Raw genomic sequence first — 21224 nt, 5'->3', positions numbered from 1 at the left:
TTTAGAGGATGGACAACTGCCGTGGAGTTGCCGGAGAGCAGTCACCACCTTAATTCCTAAGAAAGTGGACACTCAACTTATAGAGAACTGGCGTCCTATTTCTGTTTTATGTACGGATTATAAAATTTTAGCCAAGGCCTTGTCTAATCGAATGAAACCTTTTATGAATGTACTAATAGGAGAACATCAATCCTTTTGTATTCCTGGACGTACTATTTTTAATAATATCTTTCTTATCCGTGATACCATTCGGTTTTGTAACAATTTTAATATGAATGTTGGTCTGTTTTTCATTGACCAAGGAAAAGCCTTTGACTGTATTGACCACATGTACCTTTTTAGAGTTTTAGAGAATTTTGGGTTTGGACCTATTTTTATCTCGTACGTTAAACTTTTGTTTTGTAATATATCCAGTGTTCTTAAAATTAATCAAGTATTGTGTAGCCCCATTGCTGTACAACGGGGAGTACAGCAAGGTTGCCCGCTATCTGGACTTTTATACTCTCTTGCCATCGAACCTCTTCTGCTCCAATTACGTACGCACATTTCTGGCTTCACTGGATCAATTCTTACCACACCGCTAAAAGTCTCTGCCTATGCAGATGATGTCTGTATTTATATAAAAAATAGTGCTGACGTCACTGCGGTGGCTCAGGCACTAAAGACATATTGTCAGGCTTGTTCAGGCCAGGTAAACTGGAAGAAGAGTGAAGCCCTTTGGATAGGACCTGGAGATTGCCCACCAATTGTCCTACCAGGAGGAGTGAACTGGCAGAAAAGTGGCATTAAATACCTCGGTATTTTCCTAGGAGACAACACCTTTGAGCAGCAGAACTGGGTGGGATTACCGGACAAGGTAATGGCAAAACTGGCCCGCTGGAAAGGACTTCTTTCTCAACTTTCGTACCGCGGAAGAACTCTCGTCATTCACAATCTTGTCGCCTCTATGCTGTGGCATAAGATGATATGCATACAACCGCCCGGGAGCCTTCTTATTACACTGCAAAAGAGCATTGTCGACTTTTTCTGGAGCGGGAAACACTGGCTCCAACCCCCCGTGGCATACTTACCACTCACTGAAGGTGGCCAAGGTTTTATTGATATCCGCAGCCGGATTATGGTCTTCCGGCTTCATATCGTGCGCCAACTTGTATATGGAGATGAAGCCCTACTCTGGAGGCCTCTGGCTAACTGCATATTGCAGCTTACATGCAAGCTGGGTTACGACCGAGAACTTTTCTTGATGAACCCTCATCAAATCGATTCATCCTTGCTGCCCACCTTTTACCAAGGGGTGATGAACGCCTGGCAAGCCCTGTCCTTTTCCCGTGAAATGGCAACATACAACATGGAAATGTTGTTGAATGAGCCCCTATGCTACAACCCCTTCCTGGAAAACAGCTTTAATAATAGGGGACTCGTTCAACGTTTTGTTGATGCCAAGCTGCTGCGAGTGAAAGACCTCATGACAGAGTCTGGGAGCTGCTGGCTGAGTGCTGCCGCTGTGGCACAAAAAACCGGAATAAAATCTGTCAGGATCATCTCTCGGTTCCTTCAAGGGATATCCACAACGTATCGTAATACCTGCGAGGAACTTGGCCCTTCCCCCGAGGAAACAGCAGGTGACTTCCCCAAACTCCTAGTCTTCAGCCCGCCACTTAATCTGTCCCCTGGCATGAACAGCCCTGATGATACTGCATTATCCCTTCCCGCCTTTCCAAAGAAAACTTTGTACAACGCGTACATTAAAATTTTATACGCAAAAACATTTTCTGAGCACCCGAGGCTTCGATGGCGGGATGTTTTACCCCCAATACCCCCCAATTGGCCCAATTGGCGAAGTTTTTATCTCTTGCCTACTCCAAAGTATGTTGGAGATATTCAATGGAAACTTGTACACTGGATTTTACCTTATAATGTTTTACTGAACCGGTTTTCTACTGCTAACTCTAATCTATGCCCTTTCTGTGCATCCATTGAAACCCTACCGCATATATACCTTGAGTGTGAACGATTGCAACCTCTTTTTACATTCCTTCAGGAACGCTTTGTGAAGCTTGGTTCCCTCTTCAATCACAATGTTTTTATTTATGGTGTTTTAGGACCGTCTTCCCTTAGAAATGTGGTTTTAATGAATTTTTTAATTGGCCAGGCCAAGTTTGCAATTTATATATCCAGGAAGAAAAAAATGGGAAACGCTTCTGACTCGTCATATGATGTACTGCTCACCTTTAAGGCTCTTGTAAATGCAAGACTAAAGCTAGAGTACCGGTTTTTTAAAATGAACAAGAATTTAACATGTTTTAAAGAAAAGTGGGTTTTTAATGATGTCATATGCACACTTGATGATGATGATTTGATAATAACTTTCCCTTGAGACTATTTTATTGTGTTTTGTTTCTTTGTGACTGAACATAACTGATTATTTGTACTCTTGTAATAAAAGGAAGAAACAGTCAGTCTCTCTGTCTCTCTCTCGCTCTCGCTCTCGCTGTCTCTGTCGCCACCTGTCGGCTGTCGGCCCGTTGGGTGTGGCGTCATGGCGGCTGTGGGTGCTGAGCTGTGAGTACGGTGCTGTGTTGGCATCTTTCCCATCCCCATTTCGCTCCCTTTGTGTCTTGTACGTGTTTGTGGAGTTTTCCCCGTGTTTTCCTCTCTTTGTCGAGACGAGAGAGGGAGAGAGAGCAGCTATTTGGAGGCATTGGTAGTAGGCCTTTCCCTGTTCTGGGCGTTGGTTATCGCGATAAAATTTTGGTTTCGGTTTTTTTCTCTTTGTCGTTTATCCGGCATTTTGCCGGAGTATCGACGTTCCACTTTAAATCATATTTATTTTCTTTCATTTGGTTTAATTATTACTACCTTTCCTTTTTTTATTTTTAAATCTCCTCAACCCGAGGTGTTCGGGTAAAACGGAGTTCTTTTGTTTTAGTCATGGCGACGACTCGTTCGCAGCAAGACGCTGCGTTCGAATCGTTAACCCGCAAACATGCTCTGGTTTGTGTCCCTCCTGAAGGGATTCCGACCGAAGAGATCGTCTTGGCGGTTGGAGAGGTTATCGGAATCGAACATGTACGTGCTGCGTCACGTATGAACCAGAAGGTTGTGGTCTTCGTTGCGGATGAGCATCTAGTTCACGATGTCGTGAGTTCTGGGTTAACCACAGAGAGTGGTCACTTTGTTATGGCCTCCCCGATGGATGTCCCTGCAATGAAAATAATCGTTTCAAATTGTCCTCCTTTCGTGTCCAATGAAAAACTCGTGTCTGTTTTGTCTCGATATGGTACAATCGTTTCGAGAATCTCGATGATCCCCCTCGGGTGCCGCCATGAAAAAGTGAAGCACGTGATGAGCTTTCGACGGCAGCTTCACATGGTTCTTCCAGACCGTGGGGATGATACGGGTTTAAAGATTTCATTTAAGATTAAAATTGATGACTGTGATTATCAAATATATGCTTCATCAGTGACCTTAACATGTTTTCTCTGTGGGGCTTTTGGGCATTTAAAAAGATTTTGTCCGAAAGCTGCTTGTTCAACGTGTGGGGAATCAGCCCACGTTGATCAAGATTGTAAAACGGTTAACAACCCACTACCTCGTGTGGTGGAGGAGATGACACCCAGTGTCTCAAATGTTTCCGCTGACACTGTGTCCTTACAGAGTGAGGAGGGTTTTGTGACTGTAGCAAAAAAACGTAGAGCCTCCGCTCCTCGTGGCTCCACTAGTGCCCCCAAAGTAGTTGTACTGGATACGAGTGGTGCAGTCGCTGAGGAACCTCAAGGTAGTGAGAAAAAATATGGATTACCTTCAAATGATGGAATTTTAATCCAAAGTGCACAAGGTGGTACGGTTCCATCAAATATTTGTACAAATGAAGGGTCTATTATTATTGATGAGACGTTGGTTGAATGTCAGGAGACATCACCATCATCATCATCACCACCACTACCTGAGCCTCAACAAAATAGTGCGTCAATCCTTTCTAATGTTCCCATTGCAACAAATGATCAGAATACAGGTTGTGTGGCCCCGACGGAGGTGCCCGACGTAGTTGTACAAGAGGGTGGTGCAACAGCCCCGTCTCATGTCGAAGTAGACTCCCCAGGCCCCCCCAGACCCAAGACCAGTCCATAAACGAGTTGGTAAAGGTCCAAACTGAAATTTACGAACCTGGTGGAATGCTATCTGGGCTGTCTGCTTCAGATGATAACATGGAGGTGACTGAGCCGTCACAGTTGTCATCTGAGCAGTTACAAATACCCCCCGAGGTTATTGTGACCTTTCTAAACGAGACATTTAGGCAGCGAAAGGTCATGATTCAAAAACATTTTCCTGACTTGCTTTCCTTCATGCAGACTGCAAAGTGTATAGTTAGAAATTCTAAAGATTTTGAAGTAACAAAAACACAAATTCATCGACTGAGGAAATTCATTACAAAAGCAAGGTTGGAACTGTCTCGACAGCAGCTAAACCCCCCTTGATAAGGCAAGAAAAGGAAGGAAGTGCTGTTTGGCACCTTAACCATGAATGGTGGTGGTGCTAACCATTTACATCAGCTCCAAGTTAAAAACCTATTGTTTCAGAAACATATCGATATATGTTTATTGCAGGAAACACACATAACAGAGACTTCACAGCCTGACTGGCTTCGCCTTAATACTGGGCAGTGTTTCTTTAGCAATCTTTCTTCTGTTTCTGCGGGAATTGCTTTCTTGCTTCGTCCTGGGTTTGTTCCTGACTTGTAATTTTAATGAAATAGTTATAGGACACTTAGCATCATTAGAGGTGGTCTATCAAGGATTTCACCTCACCCTACTCAATGTATATGCTCCGAGTAGCAGCTTAGCTCGTAAAGATTTTTTCACACGTCTGGCCAATTACCTTCACACAGTAGCCTTTGATCATTGTATCTGTATAGGAGGAGATTTCAATTGCACCTTTGAACATAGTTTAGATAGAAATACACCAGAACCACATCCAGAATCTCATAAAGATCTATTGAATTGTTTCTCATCACTTGGTCTACTTGACGCATGGCGTATACAGCACCCTACAACATCTCAGTACACATGGTGCCGTTGTGCTAGTGGGTTAATAACACTTGCAAGGCTTGATAGATGGTATATTAAATCCACTTTTAGAAACGTACTCGTGTCTTGTAATCATTTCCCTTCTACTTTCTCTGATCACCACCTGGTTGTACTTGGTCTATCCTTTTCTCAGTCAACTCGTAAAAGTGCGTATTGGACTTTCAATACCAGCTTGTTGGAAGATTGCTGTTTTAAGGATGCTTTTCGTAGTTTTTGGGAAACACTCATCCAAAGAAAACCTTGTTACTCTTCTGTTCAGTTATGGTGGGATAACGTGAAAGCCCAGATTCGTGTCTTTTGTCAATATTTTAAGTCCCTTTCCACAAGCAAGAGTAAGATTGCCGTTTCACTCTTAGAAACTGAAATTTTACACTTAGAGGAAGACTTGGCTAAGTCTCAAAATGGCAGGAAACTTCAGTTATTATTGGAGAAAAAAGCTTATTTAAGAGAACTGATTGATGAAAAAGTAATGGGGATGTCAGTTAGACTCAGAATTCAAAATGTGAAGTTCTCTGACACCCCAAACAAAAGTTTTTTTCCAGTTAGAAGGGGTTAAGAAGTCCCAAAGGCAAATGTTTTCCTTGCTAGATGCTAAGGGGAATATTACACAAAATGAAAGTGATGTTAAGATGCTTGTGAAAAGGTTTTTTTCTGGCTTATTTGCGGAGAAAGCTGTGTGTAAAGATATGGTTGATGATATGACGAATTACCTGCCTTCGTTGAGTTGTGACCAGTGTCAAGGTCTTGAAGAGCCGTTTACTATGGAGGAGCTAAGCACAGCTCTGCGTAGCTTTGAACACGGGAAAGCCCCTGGGATCGACGGCCTTCCAGTGGAATTTTTTGCAGCGTTTTGGGACATTTTAGGTCCAGAAGTACTGCTGGTGCTACAAGAAAGCCTACGCTCTGGCATACTACCCCTCAGCTGTAGAAGAGCAGTTGTATGCCTTCTCCCAAAAGGTGGTGATCTCCGTCGGATAGAGAACTGGCGCCCCATCTCATTACTGCGCTCTGACTACAAACTTTTTTCCAAATTGTTGGCCAATCGGCTAAAGGTTGTCATTGGCACTGTTGTCCATCCTGATCAGAGTTACAGCATCCCGGGAAGATCAATCTCTGATAATGTAATTTTAATTAGAGACTTGATTGACTGTGGCCTTAAGGAGGAAGAGGGGCTTGCGTTGATTTTCCTAGACATTGAAAAGGCTTTTGAAAGCATTGACCACACTTACATGTTCCATGTTCTGCAAAAGTTTGGTTTTGGTGAAAAGTTTATAGGCTTTGTGAAATTGTTGTACCACAACATATTTAGTTTGTGCAAAGTAAATAATCGTCTTTGTCCACCCATTCAGGTTCAGAGGGGTGTTCGGCAAGGCTGTCCTTTTTCAGGGTTGCTGTTTAGCCTTTCTCTTGAGCCACTACTCATAAGTCTGAGAGCCTCTCTTTCCGGCTTTGTGCCTTCTGCAGAAGAGAACCACATCATGGTATCAGCATATGCTGATGATGTCTGTGTAATCATGAAGAATGATAAGGACCTAACTATTCTTGTTGAGTCCTTACACAGGTTTTACCTTGCTTCACGCTTGCGGTGCAATATTGGCAAAAGAGCAAAGCTCTGTGGGTGTCCTCAGCTCACGGTCCATCAGGTAGGCTTCCCCCCCCACCCCCCCCTCAGTCTCTTCCAAAAGACATAAGTTGGACAAGAGAAGGGGTTAAATACCTAGGTGTTTATCTTGGACCCAATCAGTACTCCCATATTAACTGGGAAGGAGTGGTAGAACAGGCAACCAAGCGGCTCAACAAATGGAAAAGGTTCCTTCCACAAATGTCCTTTAGAGGCCGAATACTGATTTATTAACACCCTGGTCGCCTCTGCCTTGTGGCATAAATGTATTTGTTTGCAGCCACCAGAAGGCTTGCTTAAAGCTATTCAACAGACACTGGTAAATTTCTTTTGGGGATGTTACCACTGGTTGCGGATGGACGTACTTTGCCGCCCCGTGTCTCTTGGTGGCCAAGGGCTCATTGACCTAAAGTGTCGGCTGATGGCGTTTCGGCTGAAGTCAATACAACGTCTGCTCAATGCTGAAAAACTGCTCTGGTGCCTTGTGGCACAACGAATACTGAGGCAAGCTGGAATGCTCGGCTACGGCCTTGAGACTTTTTTGATCGAATCCCCAAAAGTTGATGTGTCCCACCTTCCTCTGTTCTACCAGAGCTTGTTGAATGCTTGGCAAGCCGTAGTGGTAAACCGCCAAAAGGAGTCTTATGAGGTTAAAATGTTTGCGGGAGAACCTCTATTCCTCAACCCACTCTTTCCCCAGGTTCCCAAGAGCCGGTGTTTTGCCCAAAACTTCATTTCAGGTGGCATCAGAAATGTCTGGCATCTTCGTGACTCAGCCAATTGTGGTTGGAGATCTGCCAAGGAAGTTGCTGAGGTTCCTGGTACCCGATCAATGAGAGCTGCAGGTCAGGTACTTGTAGAAGTCATTCGTACTTCCTTCAGACTTGGGTTGCAGTAGAGTACTGGGGTTAAATGGGCATCCCATAATCCTTTGCTTCCTAACTTACTTGTTGCTTTCACGGGTTCTACTTCTTCCCCAGTTAGTACTGGCTCTTGTTTATTTAGTAGTCTTGAGAGTAAATCTATTCACCAGTTCTGTCTTTCTTTGATTAATGTAAACACCTCTGCAGCAGGAGTTATGAGATGGAAAGCTCTTTTACCTAATGGCCCCCCTTCTGAACCTGAATGGAAATCAATGTATGGTACACCCGTATCAAAAAGGTCGGGTGATTTGCAATGGAGACTGGCTCACGGGGTATTGCCAACAAATACTTTTGTAAACCGTCTGGATGCTATGGTATCGGTGACCTGTCCCTTTTGTAATAATTTCGAAGATTTGTTTCATGGGTATGTTGATTGGATACGATTGTGTCCTCTTTTTCTTTTCCTGAAAAATGTGTTTGGTCAAGTTAATGTTCCTTTTTCTCCCCGGTTGTTTATTTTTGGCCTTGGGGTCACTTCAGCAAAGGGAAAATTGTTAATGTTTTAAAATTATTTCTTGTCAGAGGCTAAACTGGCCATCTATTTGTCACGAAAAGCGAAAATCAAGGGCAAGCCACCCGAGCAATGCAATGTGATTGTGCATTTCCAATCCCTGGTCACAACTCGGTTGAAACTGGAATTTCAGTATTATAGCAGGAATGCAAACATTAGGGATTTTGTTGAGACATGGTGTGTGGGAAAAATATGCGGGGTAAATGAAAATGTATTAGAGATTTACATGTAGGTGTTTCCTTGTCTTTGAAATCTATTGTTTTGGAATGTAGTTCATTTACATTGATTGTTTCTCCTTTTATTTGACTTTCTATGACTTTGGTTGTATTCTTTTGAAAACTGTTTTTTGGTTTATTCTTGTTGATGCTTGTTTTTGTAGTTTTATAATAAAAGGACTTAAAAGTCAAAGTCTCTCTCTCTCTCTCTCTCTCTCTCTCTCTCTCTCGCTCTCGCTCGCTCTCTCTCTCTCTCTCGCTCTCGCTCTCGCTCTCTCTCTCGCTCTCTCTCTCGCTCGCTCTCTCGCTCTCGCTCTCTCTCTCTCTCTCTCGTGCTCTCTCTCGCTCTCTCTCTCTCTCTCTCTCGCTCTCGCTCTTGCTCTCGCTCTCGCTCTCGCTCTCTCTCGCTCTCGCTCTCTCGCTCTCGCTCTCTCTCTCGCTCTCTCTCTCGCTCGCTCTCTCGCTCGCTCGCTCTCTCGCTCGCTCCCTCTACACAAAGTGTAGAGAAAAACAGAACATAAACACCACAAAACATGGTAAGACAGACAGACAAAGAGAGTGAGAGAGAGAGAGAAAAAGAGAGTAACAGGAGATTTTGTTATGAAATTAATACGAAGTTGCTTTCATCGAAGAGTTGGAAGAGTCCACAGTCTGCAAGGCAAGTGTTTGCTACAAACTTTTAAAGCTGTAGTACTAGGAAATTAATTAGCCAATATCAACCCCCCCCCCCCCCCCCCCCCAAATGACTAAGTAATTCCAATAAGGAGCATGACTCACGTACAAAGATACAATAATTAGAGCTCACACTGTGTTATGAAGCACGAACTGTAGTTTCATTTGGTGCAATACATTAACAGAGAGAGGTAATCCTCTGATTGTAATCTGCTGAGTTATTTGTAATCTAATAAGTTTGTAATCTAAAACTAATAAGTTTGTAATCCTCTGAGGGGTTAAGTGGTGCTTAATTGAATGCACCCTGCATCGTTCAGTGTCGGTAAGGGTCATGGATCACTATTACAAGATTGCTGGGACGAAGACAAGCTTGACCGACAGTGCGCTCAGTGTTACAATAACGATTTGCAAAGTGAAGGGCACAGGACAGACCATCTAAATTGGTGAAATGATGTAAGTCAGGTGGTACAGACATTTACGAAGATGTTGGTCTAACACAACTTGTGCCAAAACTACACATCAAAATAAAAACAAGAAAGCATCTGAATATGCAAAGCCCATCTGCGTCCGTTTGAATTCGGACATCTTCTTCGTCTTCCATATGCTAAAAATAACGAGAATAGTTTAAAAAACACGACATTAAAGTGATGATTTTATGCAGCCTTGACCTTTGAACTGTAGATGTAAAAAAATATAATGAGCTTCTAGCTTTTGATTGGTGAACCAATTCTGTGACCCAATATGCAAATTCTTTAAATTTAAGGTCAATTGGATGAAATTTGATGATTTTCTGCAACCTTGACCTTTGACCTTTTGATCTTTAAAAAAAACAACACAATTCGCTCATACCTTCTGATTAGTGAACCAATTCAGTGACCTAATATGCAAATTCTATAAATTTCAGGTCAATCGGGTGAAAATTGGTGATTTTATGCAAAAACCAAAATCTAATTGGCTTGTTTTTGGAACCTACCCAGCTCATCCACCAAGTTTTATCATAAGACGTCTGCAAATTTTAAAAATATCATGATATATATCATGTTTGGCCCGATCTCTCAATGGTGAAAAATCACTTCAAAATTCTAGTATCCGTATCCGGATTTTCACCAAAATTCAATCAATTCTTCCTTGTCACACACCACACATGTACACCAACTTTCATCCGAATCCGTCCACAAATTTTGTAAGATATCCTGCTCACAGACAGATAAATTGTCAGACAGACAGCCAAAGGTGAAAACAACCTCCGTCCACTTTTGGTGCCAGAGGTAAAAAATGGGAAGGCTCATTGAGATATTAAGTACATTGAACAAAGTACAGTACATAGAAGATAAATAACTGACAAATGATGTTTATAGTGTGCAGATAAAGCACAGGCACACCAACAATGATCTGCCAAATGAAATTGTGTGTGTGTACAAATGTGTGTAGAAACGGCTGTTACAGTCACAAAACAGTGGACATGATACCTGTTTTGCCATTGCTTTCCCCAATGTGAGTCATGGTGGGAATTCAGCCTGCATAATGGCACTCAATGGCCTGCTCCTTTCAAAAGGTGCCATTTGGGTCTTTAACATCTACAAGCGAATGATTCCAGATAGGACACTTAGCTTCACATTTCTTTCCAGGGTGGAACATTCGTCGATGCAATAACTCATCACCATGACCACTCATTCATTGCATTTCATCACTACCTCATCTTCTCTCCCATCCCTACCCATGTGCTCTTCTCCTCGGGTCAAACCCATCCATCAGTCTCTCAATCAAATCATCTCGTCTGTTCTCAAATCATCTCAACAGTCTGTTCTCAAACCAAAGCATGGTGATGCGCATGCTTGTGTGTCCCATAAATATACCGTGTAAAAACAGACTTGACATTTAATATGGAATATTTTTTTTGTGGGGGTGAACATACTTTTCAAGATGTCTTAGAACCAAAAGTTCATTGGAATTATGTTGAAATTATTCTAGATTTTGTTAATGTGACCTTTAAAAGAAACAAAAACCACATTTGACATTTCGAAACAAATAAATTGATCCTTGAAAGTGATGTAAACTGATATAGAACTCAATTCATGGACAGTACTGTGTTAAACTTCTTTACGTTTTCCAGAAGTATCTCTTTATTTTGCACATTAGCCAAAATTTTTTTTAACAAAAACAAAAGTTAAATTACGACTGGGATTACGGACAATAAAATTACAGTTCAGTACTTCGTGTGAACCCCCACGAGCATTCAGGAGAGCACGAACACGTTGAGGCATGCTGATCATGAGATTTGCCAAGGTTTGGACAGGAATCGCTTGCCATGCAGTGATAATAGCCTGCTGCAATTCATGCACAGAGGTCGGCTGCTGGTCCAAGTGGTCGATTTGACACGTTAATTCTGCCCGCAAGTTCTCTATCGGATTCATATCCGGAGACATGGCAGGCCACTCCATATGCTCTACACCACGGTCAGCAAGAAAGTGTTGGATCATGCGAGCACGATGAGGCCGTGCATTGTCATCTTGGAAGACAAAGCTTCCTCGAAAGGCTGCACGAGCAAATGGAAGCAATGTTTCTTCCAGAATGGCCCTGTACTTGAACTGGTTCTGGTTTCCATTCAGAATAACCAGGTCAGTTTTGCCCCCTGCATGAAAAGCAGCCCAAACGGTCACCCCACCACCTCCAGCTTGGACTCTTGGCACTATACAATCTTTGTTGTAGGCTTCATGCACTTGTCTGCACACTCGGACATGACCATCTTGACGATAGACCAGAAATTTAGACTTGTCACTGAAGATCACGTGATTCCAGTGTACTGGCTGCCATTGACGGTGCTCTCTGGCCCACTGCAATCGGCGCTGGCGGTGTTGTCTGGTCAGGCGTGGCTTTCTCAGGGGACGCCTGGCACGATAGCCTGTTTGAACCAGTCGTTGGTTGACTAGCCTTCTGGATACAGGCACATTTGTCAGTTGCTGCCACTCAGCCCTAAGCCGATTAGCTGACTTGGTACGGCCATTGCGGACTAACCGTTGCAGCTGGCGATCATCCCTCCTTGTGGTTCTGCGGGGATGTCCTGGCCTCGGTATTGGAGGAGCGACACCCCTCTGAGCATTTCGTTTCAGGATCTTTGACACCTGACCTTGAGTAATGCCATACTGCCGAGCAATAGCATGCTGTTTCATGCCGTAATTTCGAAAAGCCACCACTCCATGACAAACAGCATTGTCGAGTTGACGGACCATCTCCAGAGGAAGCGGAAATAACTTTTGTAGACGTGCAGCAGTTGTTTTCCACTAATACAGAACGCAACAACCCTTATATACCCGATTGTGAAGCCAATCGTCAAATGTACCTGTCCTTACATTTTGTCACGCCACCTGTGATATAATCCTGTTATTGACTTCTTGCTGCGACAGACAATCAGTGACATGGTTCTTTTAACAAATAAATCACCAAAGTGTAAAAGAAACTCACCAGATTGATATTCTGAGTTAAGAAAGTAAACCCAAGTCAAGAAAAAAAAAAATTCCATATTAAATGCCAAGTCTGTATATACGTGTAGAAATATAAATATAGTCACGTGAAAAAGTAAGTACACCCCATGTAAAGTTTTGACTTTTTCAACATATTTCAACATACAGCTATTTGATCTTCATTTCAACAATATTGATCGATAAAGGTGATATAATATAACAAATATCATCAAACATTTACATTTTGTAGTCCACTGTATAATTTAAATAAACATGAACACAAATTTTGCATGTGGAAAAAGTAAGTACACCCCTACATTTATTACTACTTCAAATACCTAAAATTAGAATCAGGTGCACCAGCTCAGGTGCAAATGATTAGAACATCGTTAGAGAGGATCTTGGAGGAACCTGTCTTATTTAAACCTCAGACATTTAGTTTGGTTTACTCTTTGTTGTTGAAGTGTGCGGCGTCACCATGCCAAGATCAAAAGAGCTCTCTGATGCCTTCAGAAAGAAGGTTATAGATGCCTACGAGTCTGGGAAGGGATTTTAAAAGATCTCCAAACAATTTGAAATCAATCATTCGACTGTCCAGAAGATCATCTACAAGTGGAGAAGATTCCAAACAACTGCCAACTTGTTCAAGCCAGGCCACCCCAGCAAGTGCAGCCTGAGAGCAGACCACAAGATGCTGAAAGAAGTCTCTAAGAACCCCAGAATGTCATCACGGGACCTACAGGTAGCTCTTGCCACTGTTGATGTCAAAGTGCACGAGTCTACCATTAGAAAGAGGCTGCACAAATTTGATCTACATGGGAGGTGTGCCAGGAGGAAACCTTTGCTGTCCTGAAAGAACATCAGGGCAAGACTAAAGTTTGCCAATGAAAACCTTCGCAAAGACCAGCACTTCTGGAACAATGTGCTCTGGACAGATGAGTCAAAGGTAGAGTTATATTTGGCCACAGTACCAGAAGACATGTTTGGCGAAAACAAAAGACAGCATTAGACCACAAGAACCTGATACCAACTGTAAAGCATGGTGGTGGAAATATTTTGGTTTGGGGCAGCTTTGCTGCATCAGGGCCTGGGCAGCTCACCATCATAGAAATCCACTATGAATTCTTCATTGTACCAGAGGGTGCTTGAGGATAATTTGAGGTCATCTGTTGGAAAGTTGAAGCTCAACTGAAGGTGGACCTTGCAACATGACAAAGACCCTAAACATACCAGTAAACCACCAAGGAATGGCTGAAAAGAAAGAAATGGAGGGTTCTGGAATGGCCAAGTCAAAGCCCGGATCTAAATCACATCGAGATGTTGTGGGGGGATTTGAAACGAGCTGTGCATGCAAGAAACCCCTCAAACATATTAATTTGTTGTTGAATAAATTATTGCATAGTCAATTTCTCATTGTTTTTTGTTCAATTAGATCACCTTTATCTATAGATACTGTTTAAATGAAGATCAAATATTGATATGTCCACATATGTTAAAAAGATAAAAAACATTTCATGGGGTGTACTTACTTTTTCACGTGACTGCATATATATATAGTATATATTGTTACAGAATCGGACGACGGCACTCCCCTTACCGAGGGGGGTTTAATCCCATCGTCTTGTTAAGCTGGCCGTCTCCATTCCTGGTACCTGTAACGCTCCTTTGCAGGGGGGGGGGGGGGGGGACGGGGGGGGACGGGACGGATCAGGGTTATTGGTCCAGGGTTTATCCCAAATACCTTTATCAGTCTCTCCACAGAACAGGCAGACAAGTACCGCTCGAACCCCGGACAAGATGGTATTTGCCGAGCGGTTGTAGCAACCCGAAGTTCGAGCCGTTAGCAAAGACTAACCCGATCCTGAGCGTTGGCCAAATCGTGCCACGTATATCAATTGGTAAAAGACAAAGACGATCGGACAAGAATGAAGAAGACAAAGGTAGGAAGAACAGGTATTTATTAATTACTATTTACACAACCAAAGAAAAGAAGGAAACGAAGATAATTTACAGTGAAAGATAGGAGACACAGGGCAGCTTATACTTACACAGGCTTAACTTATACCCCAAGGACAAGACAAACAAGACAAACTCACGTACACGAATAGATAGTATGGCAGGGATGGTATGGGAAGGGAGAGAAGAGTCCATTCAGGATGGCAGGCTGGAGGCGAACGGCCGCCGACTCCTCCGCAATCTGGTTCACGCGCAGGTTCGCTCGCATCAGCGCGTCAGGGCTTCACGCGCAGGGGCTGTTCCAAGCAGCGTCTCCCTCAGGCCTCGTACGTCCTCCGCCTCATGCATTCTCTGCCTCATGCGTTCTCTCTCCACGGAACTGCCAGCTCACCTCTCCACAGAAGGACTCCTCAGAACTCTCTCAACTTTGGTTCAGCGCACCTCCCTCAGAACTGAGGTGGGGGCTCCGCACAACGGGTTATATAGCGCCACACCCTGGAACGTTCGCGAAACTGCTCGATCGTTCTCTCTCCGCCCTCTCAAGCCAAACCCACTCATTCTTGGTTGGTCGGCAAGGGCTTTCTTGGCTCCATCTCTTGATGATGATGGGCGGGCCACGCCCTTCTTCTCCGAGTTGGAGCACATGGGCAATGGCGGCGAATGCAGTTGGTGATGTAGGCGAATGCTGTTGGAGATGTAGGTTCTGGGGTCATCGAAAGGGGATCTATCTTATTTGATTTTGGTGCAACGTAAGATCGACTATTGGACACACAGCCTTATCTGAAACACAGACTAATGAAATAACTATAGAGAGGTTCTATGATTGGCTACGTGCTTGTACATGGACTAGCTAAGGTGCTCATTTCAATTAACAGCCAATTAAGGGGGAAATGTACACAGGGGGTTATTTATAAGGAATTTTAATACTAAATTTGATGTGAAAGTTCTAAAAACTGTAATACAGCACCCTCATTCCTCACGGGACATCCCGGCCCGAAAACTTTAACTTAGTGTGACACTCAGGTGTAATTCCCTCTACAATTAATCTGACCCTGAGTGTGACAGTTTTAAAACACAAATAAATATGTCCCGCTATTACGTTGCATCCTCCCTGACAGATTCACACCCACAGAATAACCGAATTTCGGAATTGATTTTCAAACTAAACATTTACGGTGGGGAGCATTATTTACAAGTGACGTTATTTGATTATTTACAAAACTGCAACCCAGGACCTGTCATTTTTCTTTGAGGAAACAAAAAGAATCCTGTGGGAGGGAGGAGACAGCATGCACTGCATCGACACACCAGCACCAATAAACACCAAAGCACCAATCAAAGAGCACAGTCACGCACCATCCAGTGCGACATTACACAATAATAAAACAAAAGAAACACACTGATGGTCTTCTTCTTCTCTGCTCTGCTCCCTCTGCTGGCCGATGTCGTTCTTGATGTTGTCAACTCTCTTGCTGTTCTTGCTTGCGGCCTATTTGGTGGATAATAAAACAAAAAGCACAACCGTGTCCATTTTATTTATGGCCCACAGGGGCCGACTATGGTGGTCCTTCTGCAGGGCTTAGATGCCACCGTGACCGTGGTCCGCAAGCAAGATCTTTCTCTGGCCAACCTGGCCGGTCCCAGCAGAGGGGCCATGCCACACAACGTGTGGTCAATAAGTGGTGCTCGGCCACAGTACTGTGGTCCATAAGTGGTGCGTGGATGCAGGCAGCTGGTTGCGGGGATTCGGGCACACAATGGCGGACTCCCGCACGCTCCCCCTCAGTGCCCAGAGAGCACGGTCCATGGGTGGGGAAGGAAGACAAAGTGGCAGCGTTAGCGAGGGGTAAGGTCACAAGGGTACACATCAATCAAGGTAATGCAAGGTGAGGTGCGCATGGGAGCGAGCTGAGAAAGTTTGTCCCTAACGTTCACCCCCCCCCCTCCCCCTGTTACCTACACTACCCTTGCCCCTTACCCCGTATTTACACAACAATTTACAAATTCGTCACTACCGTCACGTCTTCCCCATATCTCCCCGAATTCCAAATTCGTTTCAATCCCAATGTCTAAATTTGCCATCACCAATTCATCATCCATCCTCTTAAGGAGGAAGAGATGGAACAACCAGCACAATGTCTCACCCACGTCATGATGCGTCTCACAATCCAAAACATTTGCACAAAAAAACAATAACAACCATGGCATGGTGTGGAGTTCTGTCGTCACCTCAGGTGAGTGGATGCAGATGGTGCAAGGAGATTTCAATCCTAACTACTTCCTAAATGACATTAACACACTTTACACTACCCGGGGTCTTTCCCTGCCAAACCTTTGGCCATCTTACACTATGCGGTTTTAAGAACCAAACTCCCATTGACCAAACTGTGGTGCTCATCAATATGGGGTCTCACTCCCCCGATTCAACTCCCTGTGCCTTTGCACAATTTCTGGGCTGAGTCGTGTAGCTCCCCTAACAGGTCTACTTACCTGTGCGCCTCCGCCACTGAAGTTGCCTCCTGAGCTTACCTGCTCCTCGCTAACCTACATGGGGAAGGCCCTCCCTGGCGCTTACCCCCTCGGTGCCCTCTCTGGCACTGGGCTACCCGGGTCCTTCCTCTGGATCCTCGGGCCCCATTGAACTCTAACAGGCTCCCAGAGCCTACCTGCAACCTCACCTGGCCGACAGACTACCAGTAGCGGAGCGCTCAACCAACTGTGGTAGAATAAATCTTTATACTATGTAACTAGTTATGAGATTGGTAGATCTCAATTGTGGTAGAATAAATCTTTATACTATGTAACTAGTTATGAAATTGGTGAGTGAACGAACAGGTGGTCATAAGAATTTTAGGAATGTATCTCACTCTGTTAAAGCTGGGAGTCCATTGTCCACCTCCTGTACAGCCCTGGGCTAGAGCACCCTCCTACTGTGTAAATGGAACTCACAGCAGGAGGGGAGCGAGTTGGTGCCAGCAGGGCGATTGTGGATGACCAAGGAGCTTTAGCGCACGGAGGATTAACATTCAGCGGACAGGGGATTAACTCCAGTTTGTCCATATAAACCAGAGCAAACGTTGAGTCAGGACACTTGTCCTCAGAAGCCCTGCCCGACGGAATGAACGAATACCAACGAGAAGCAGCGCCAGGAGATCACCGGCGAACAAGAGGAACCAACGTCTTCAATAACTAGATTCGTTATAGTGTTGTAGTACCTATTATATTGAAACAAGTGAATTAAGAGTTAATAAAGTCTGGATCTTTGTAAACCTGTTTTCCGGTCATTGGTCTTGAGTCCCAAACCACTTCCACGACAATATGGAGGCACCGCTGGCATAAATTGGACACAAACAAGATCTTTAAAAGGTAAGTGTGTCTTGTTTTTGTCCAGTATGATTTCCGAACCTGGGAATAGTTTTTGTACATACATGGTGGAGGACGTGGTGTGGGGCTTCCTTGTGCACCGGTGCCGCGATATAGGTGGCGTAACGAAGTCACATCGACAAACGATTGTAGCTATTATTCGTGTTTTTCTGAATGATTTCTGTAAATACGTATTTTTTGCGCTGTCTAAATAAAATGCGCCAGGTCGGCGCTGCTCATTAAGGGCCTTACTGTGACCTGGGAGCAAACGGGGCATGAGTGCACCATGCGACCATTTGCTTCCAAGTCGTGTAAGGCCGGTACACTCGTTTACATACCCGTACACGTGTAAAGTAGTTTACACTTGTTTTTTTGCACTTGCTCAAAGCACGCGACTTGCTCGGCGTGCGACAGGGAGCCGGGAAATGGAGTTATATTTATATCTATATTATAATAGCCGTAGATGATTCTGTCTGTCTGTCTGTCTATCTGTTGGGTGTCTGTCCGGGGTGTGGCTTACTCGGTTTGCAGAGTAGCTCCACCCATAGCTCCACCCATTCTGGGAGTGGCTATAAACAAATATCCACCATTTTATTAACTCGCATAGCTTTGAGTCCTGTTTTGTAGGCCCGTGGTGTCTTGCTCTCCCCCAGTTTTATTTCAAATCAAATTCGATAAATCATTTCATTTTTCACAGTCGCTAACATAGTTTTAGACTCGGTTGAAAAAAAACGGGAAGAAAATCCGATGAAAGTTGCCGTTTATAGAACGAAATGAATTCTCAAAGGCCTGTAACTTCAAGGCCATTGAGTCTCTCTCACGCCTTTATCTCCAATCTAACTCACCATATGATTTCATTTTTATCGATGGTTTTACTTTTAGACTCGGTGTCAGCAATAATTGAGAACAATCCACACATGCGGGAAAATGCAGAGATATATTTTTTAAAATCGCGTCATGGTGTATCATACACCGCCCAACATGACACCGCCGGCAATGTGTCGATATATATTAAAAATTCGCTTTTGCTTTTCCGTTATGATATATTACTATTTCGTTTGATGATAGTCGTCACAAAAACGTCAACAATGATGCCGACATATATTTCTTCGTTTTTATTTCATTCAACATATTAGCCGGAAGTAAAATATGTTTCAGGAAATTACCGAGAGATATTTCTTCGTTTTTTTTATTAGTTATGTGCGCATACACTTTAAATAGGTTTATTTGAAATCTTTAATTTTCCACAAACATTCCACACACGCGGGAAAATGCAGAGATATATTTTTTAAAATCGCGTCATGGTGTATCATACACCGCCCAACATGACACCGACGGCAATGTGTCGATATCTATTTTAAATTCGATATATCATTTCATTTTTCACAGTCGCTAACATAGTTTTAGACTCGGTTGAAAAAAAACGAGAAGAAAATCCGATGAAAGTTGCCGTTTATAGAACGAAATGAATTCTCAAATGCCTGTAACTTCAAGGCCATTGAGTCTCTCTCACGCCTTTATCTCCAATCTAACTCACCATATGATTTCATTTTTATCGATGGTTTTAGAGTCGGTGTCAGCAATAATTGAGAACATTCCACACACGCGGGAAAATGCAGATATATTTTTTAAAATCGCGTCATGGTGTATCATACACCGCCTAACATGACACCGACGGCAACGTGTCGATACATATTAAAAATTCGATATATCATTTCATTTTTCACAGTCGCTAACATAGTTTTCGACTCGGTTGAAAAAAAACGGGAAGGAAATCCAATGAAAGTTGCCGTTTATAGAACGAAATGAATTCTCAAACGCCTGTAACTTCAACTTCAAGGCCATTGAGTCTCTCTCACGCCTTTATCTCCAATCTAACTCACCATATGATTTCATTTTTATCGATGGTTTTGGACTCGGTGTCAGCAATAATTGAGAACATTCCACACACGCGGGAAAATGCAGAGATAAATTTTGAAAAATCGCGTCATGGTGTATCATACACCGCCCAACATGACACCAACGGCAACGTGTCGATATATATTAAAAATTCGCTTTTGCTTTTCCGTTAAGATATATTACTTTTTCGTTTGATGACAGTCGTCACAAAAACGTCAACAATGATGCCGACATATATTTCTTCGTTTTTATTTAATTCAACATTATTAGCCGGAAGTAAAATATGTTTCAGGAAATTACCGAGAGATATTTCTTCGTTTTTTAAAATTAGTTATGTGCGAATACACTTTAAATAGGTTTATTTGAAATCTTTAATTTTCCACAATATAATTTACTTGCCATTTATCATTTGATGATTACGAGACAAATTCCTCTTGAGGATCATGACAATTCATGCGCTGCGTGGAAACTTCTATTTCCAAAATGAATGAGACGATCGATGAAGAACGCAGACTTGAACAGGATGCAGCAAGAAAACGAATGAGACGGGCGAACGAGTCCATCGACGAACGTCAATGCAAACTTGCGGGGTCACCCGTGGGAATCCCACGGGCATGGATGTGTGTGACATTTCGACATATTGAGTTAGATGCTGCACATTCATTTTTACAAAATGGTTACTGGCAAGTCATCAGATCCAGAAATGGTGTAAAAACCACCGTTTAGAGGCCATTTTTCCCCGCAAAGCGGGGGTTGGCCTTTTCGGGGACCGTGGTAGTTGTTGTTTTTTGTCCCCTTTTTGAAGCAATGTTTTACGGCCGGATGCCCTTCCTGACGCCAACCCTTTTTGCCGCCTTCAACGACAAACAGGGAATTACCAGTGAACTGGTACTCAATTAGCCGACCTCGGAAGGATGACAGGCTGAGTCAACCCCCCTGGCATTAATTCGGCGATCGACCGAGATTCGAACCCAGGATCCTAAGCCGGCACCCTAGCCGCTAGCCCAACACCAGAAATGGTGTCATGAACACAATTTATTTACGCACAAGCACAAAAGCAAGACGGGCCGATTTCCGATTCCGACGGGCCGACGGGCGAGACGGGCCGATTTCCGATTCCGACGGGCCGATTTGGAGCAAGAAAAAGAACGAGACGGGAGAAAAAGGAGAGAAACGAGACGGGGAAAGCCGATTGGAGAGGCGAGTGAGGCGCGATTGGAGAGGAGTGTGAGGCGCGATTGGAGAGGAGTGTGAGGCACGATTGGAGAGGAGTGTGAGGCGTGATTGGAGAGGAGTGTGAGGCACGATTGGAGAGGAGTGATTGGAGGGGAGTGTGAGGCACGATTGGAGAGGAGTGTGAGGCACGATTGGAGAGGAGTGTGAGGCGCGATTGGAGAGGAGTGTGAGGCGCGATTGGAGAGGAGTGTGAGGCGCGATTGGAGAGGCGTGTGAAGGATTGGAGAGGAGAGGAGTGTGAGGGATTGGAGAGGTGAGGGATTGGAAAGGAGAGGGATGT

Source organism: Myxine glutinosa, chromosome 7 (genome assembly GCF_964187855.1).
Source record: "Myxine glutinosa chromosome 7, kmMyxGlut1.1, whole genome shotgun sequence".
In the NCBI taxonomy this organism is placed as follows: Eukaryota; Metazoa; Chordata; class Myxini; order Myxiniformes; family Myxinidae; genus Myxine; species Myxine glutinosa.
This window is presented reverse-complemented; position numbering follows the sequence as displayed.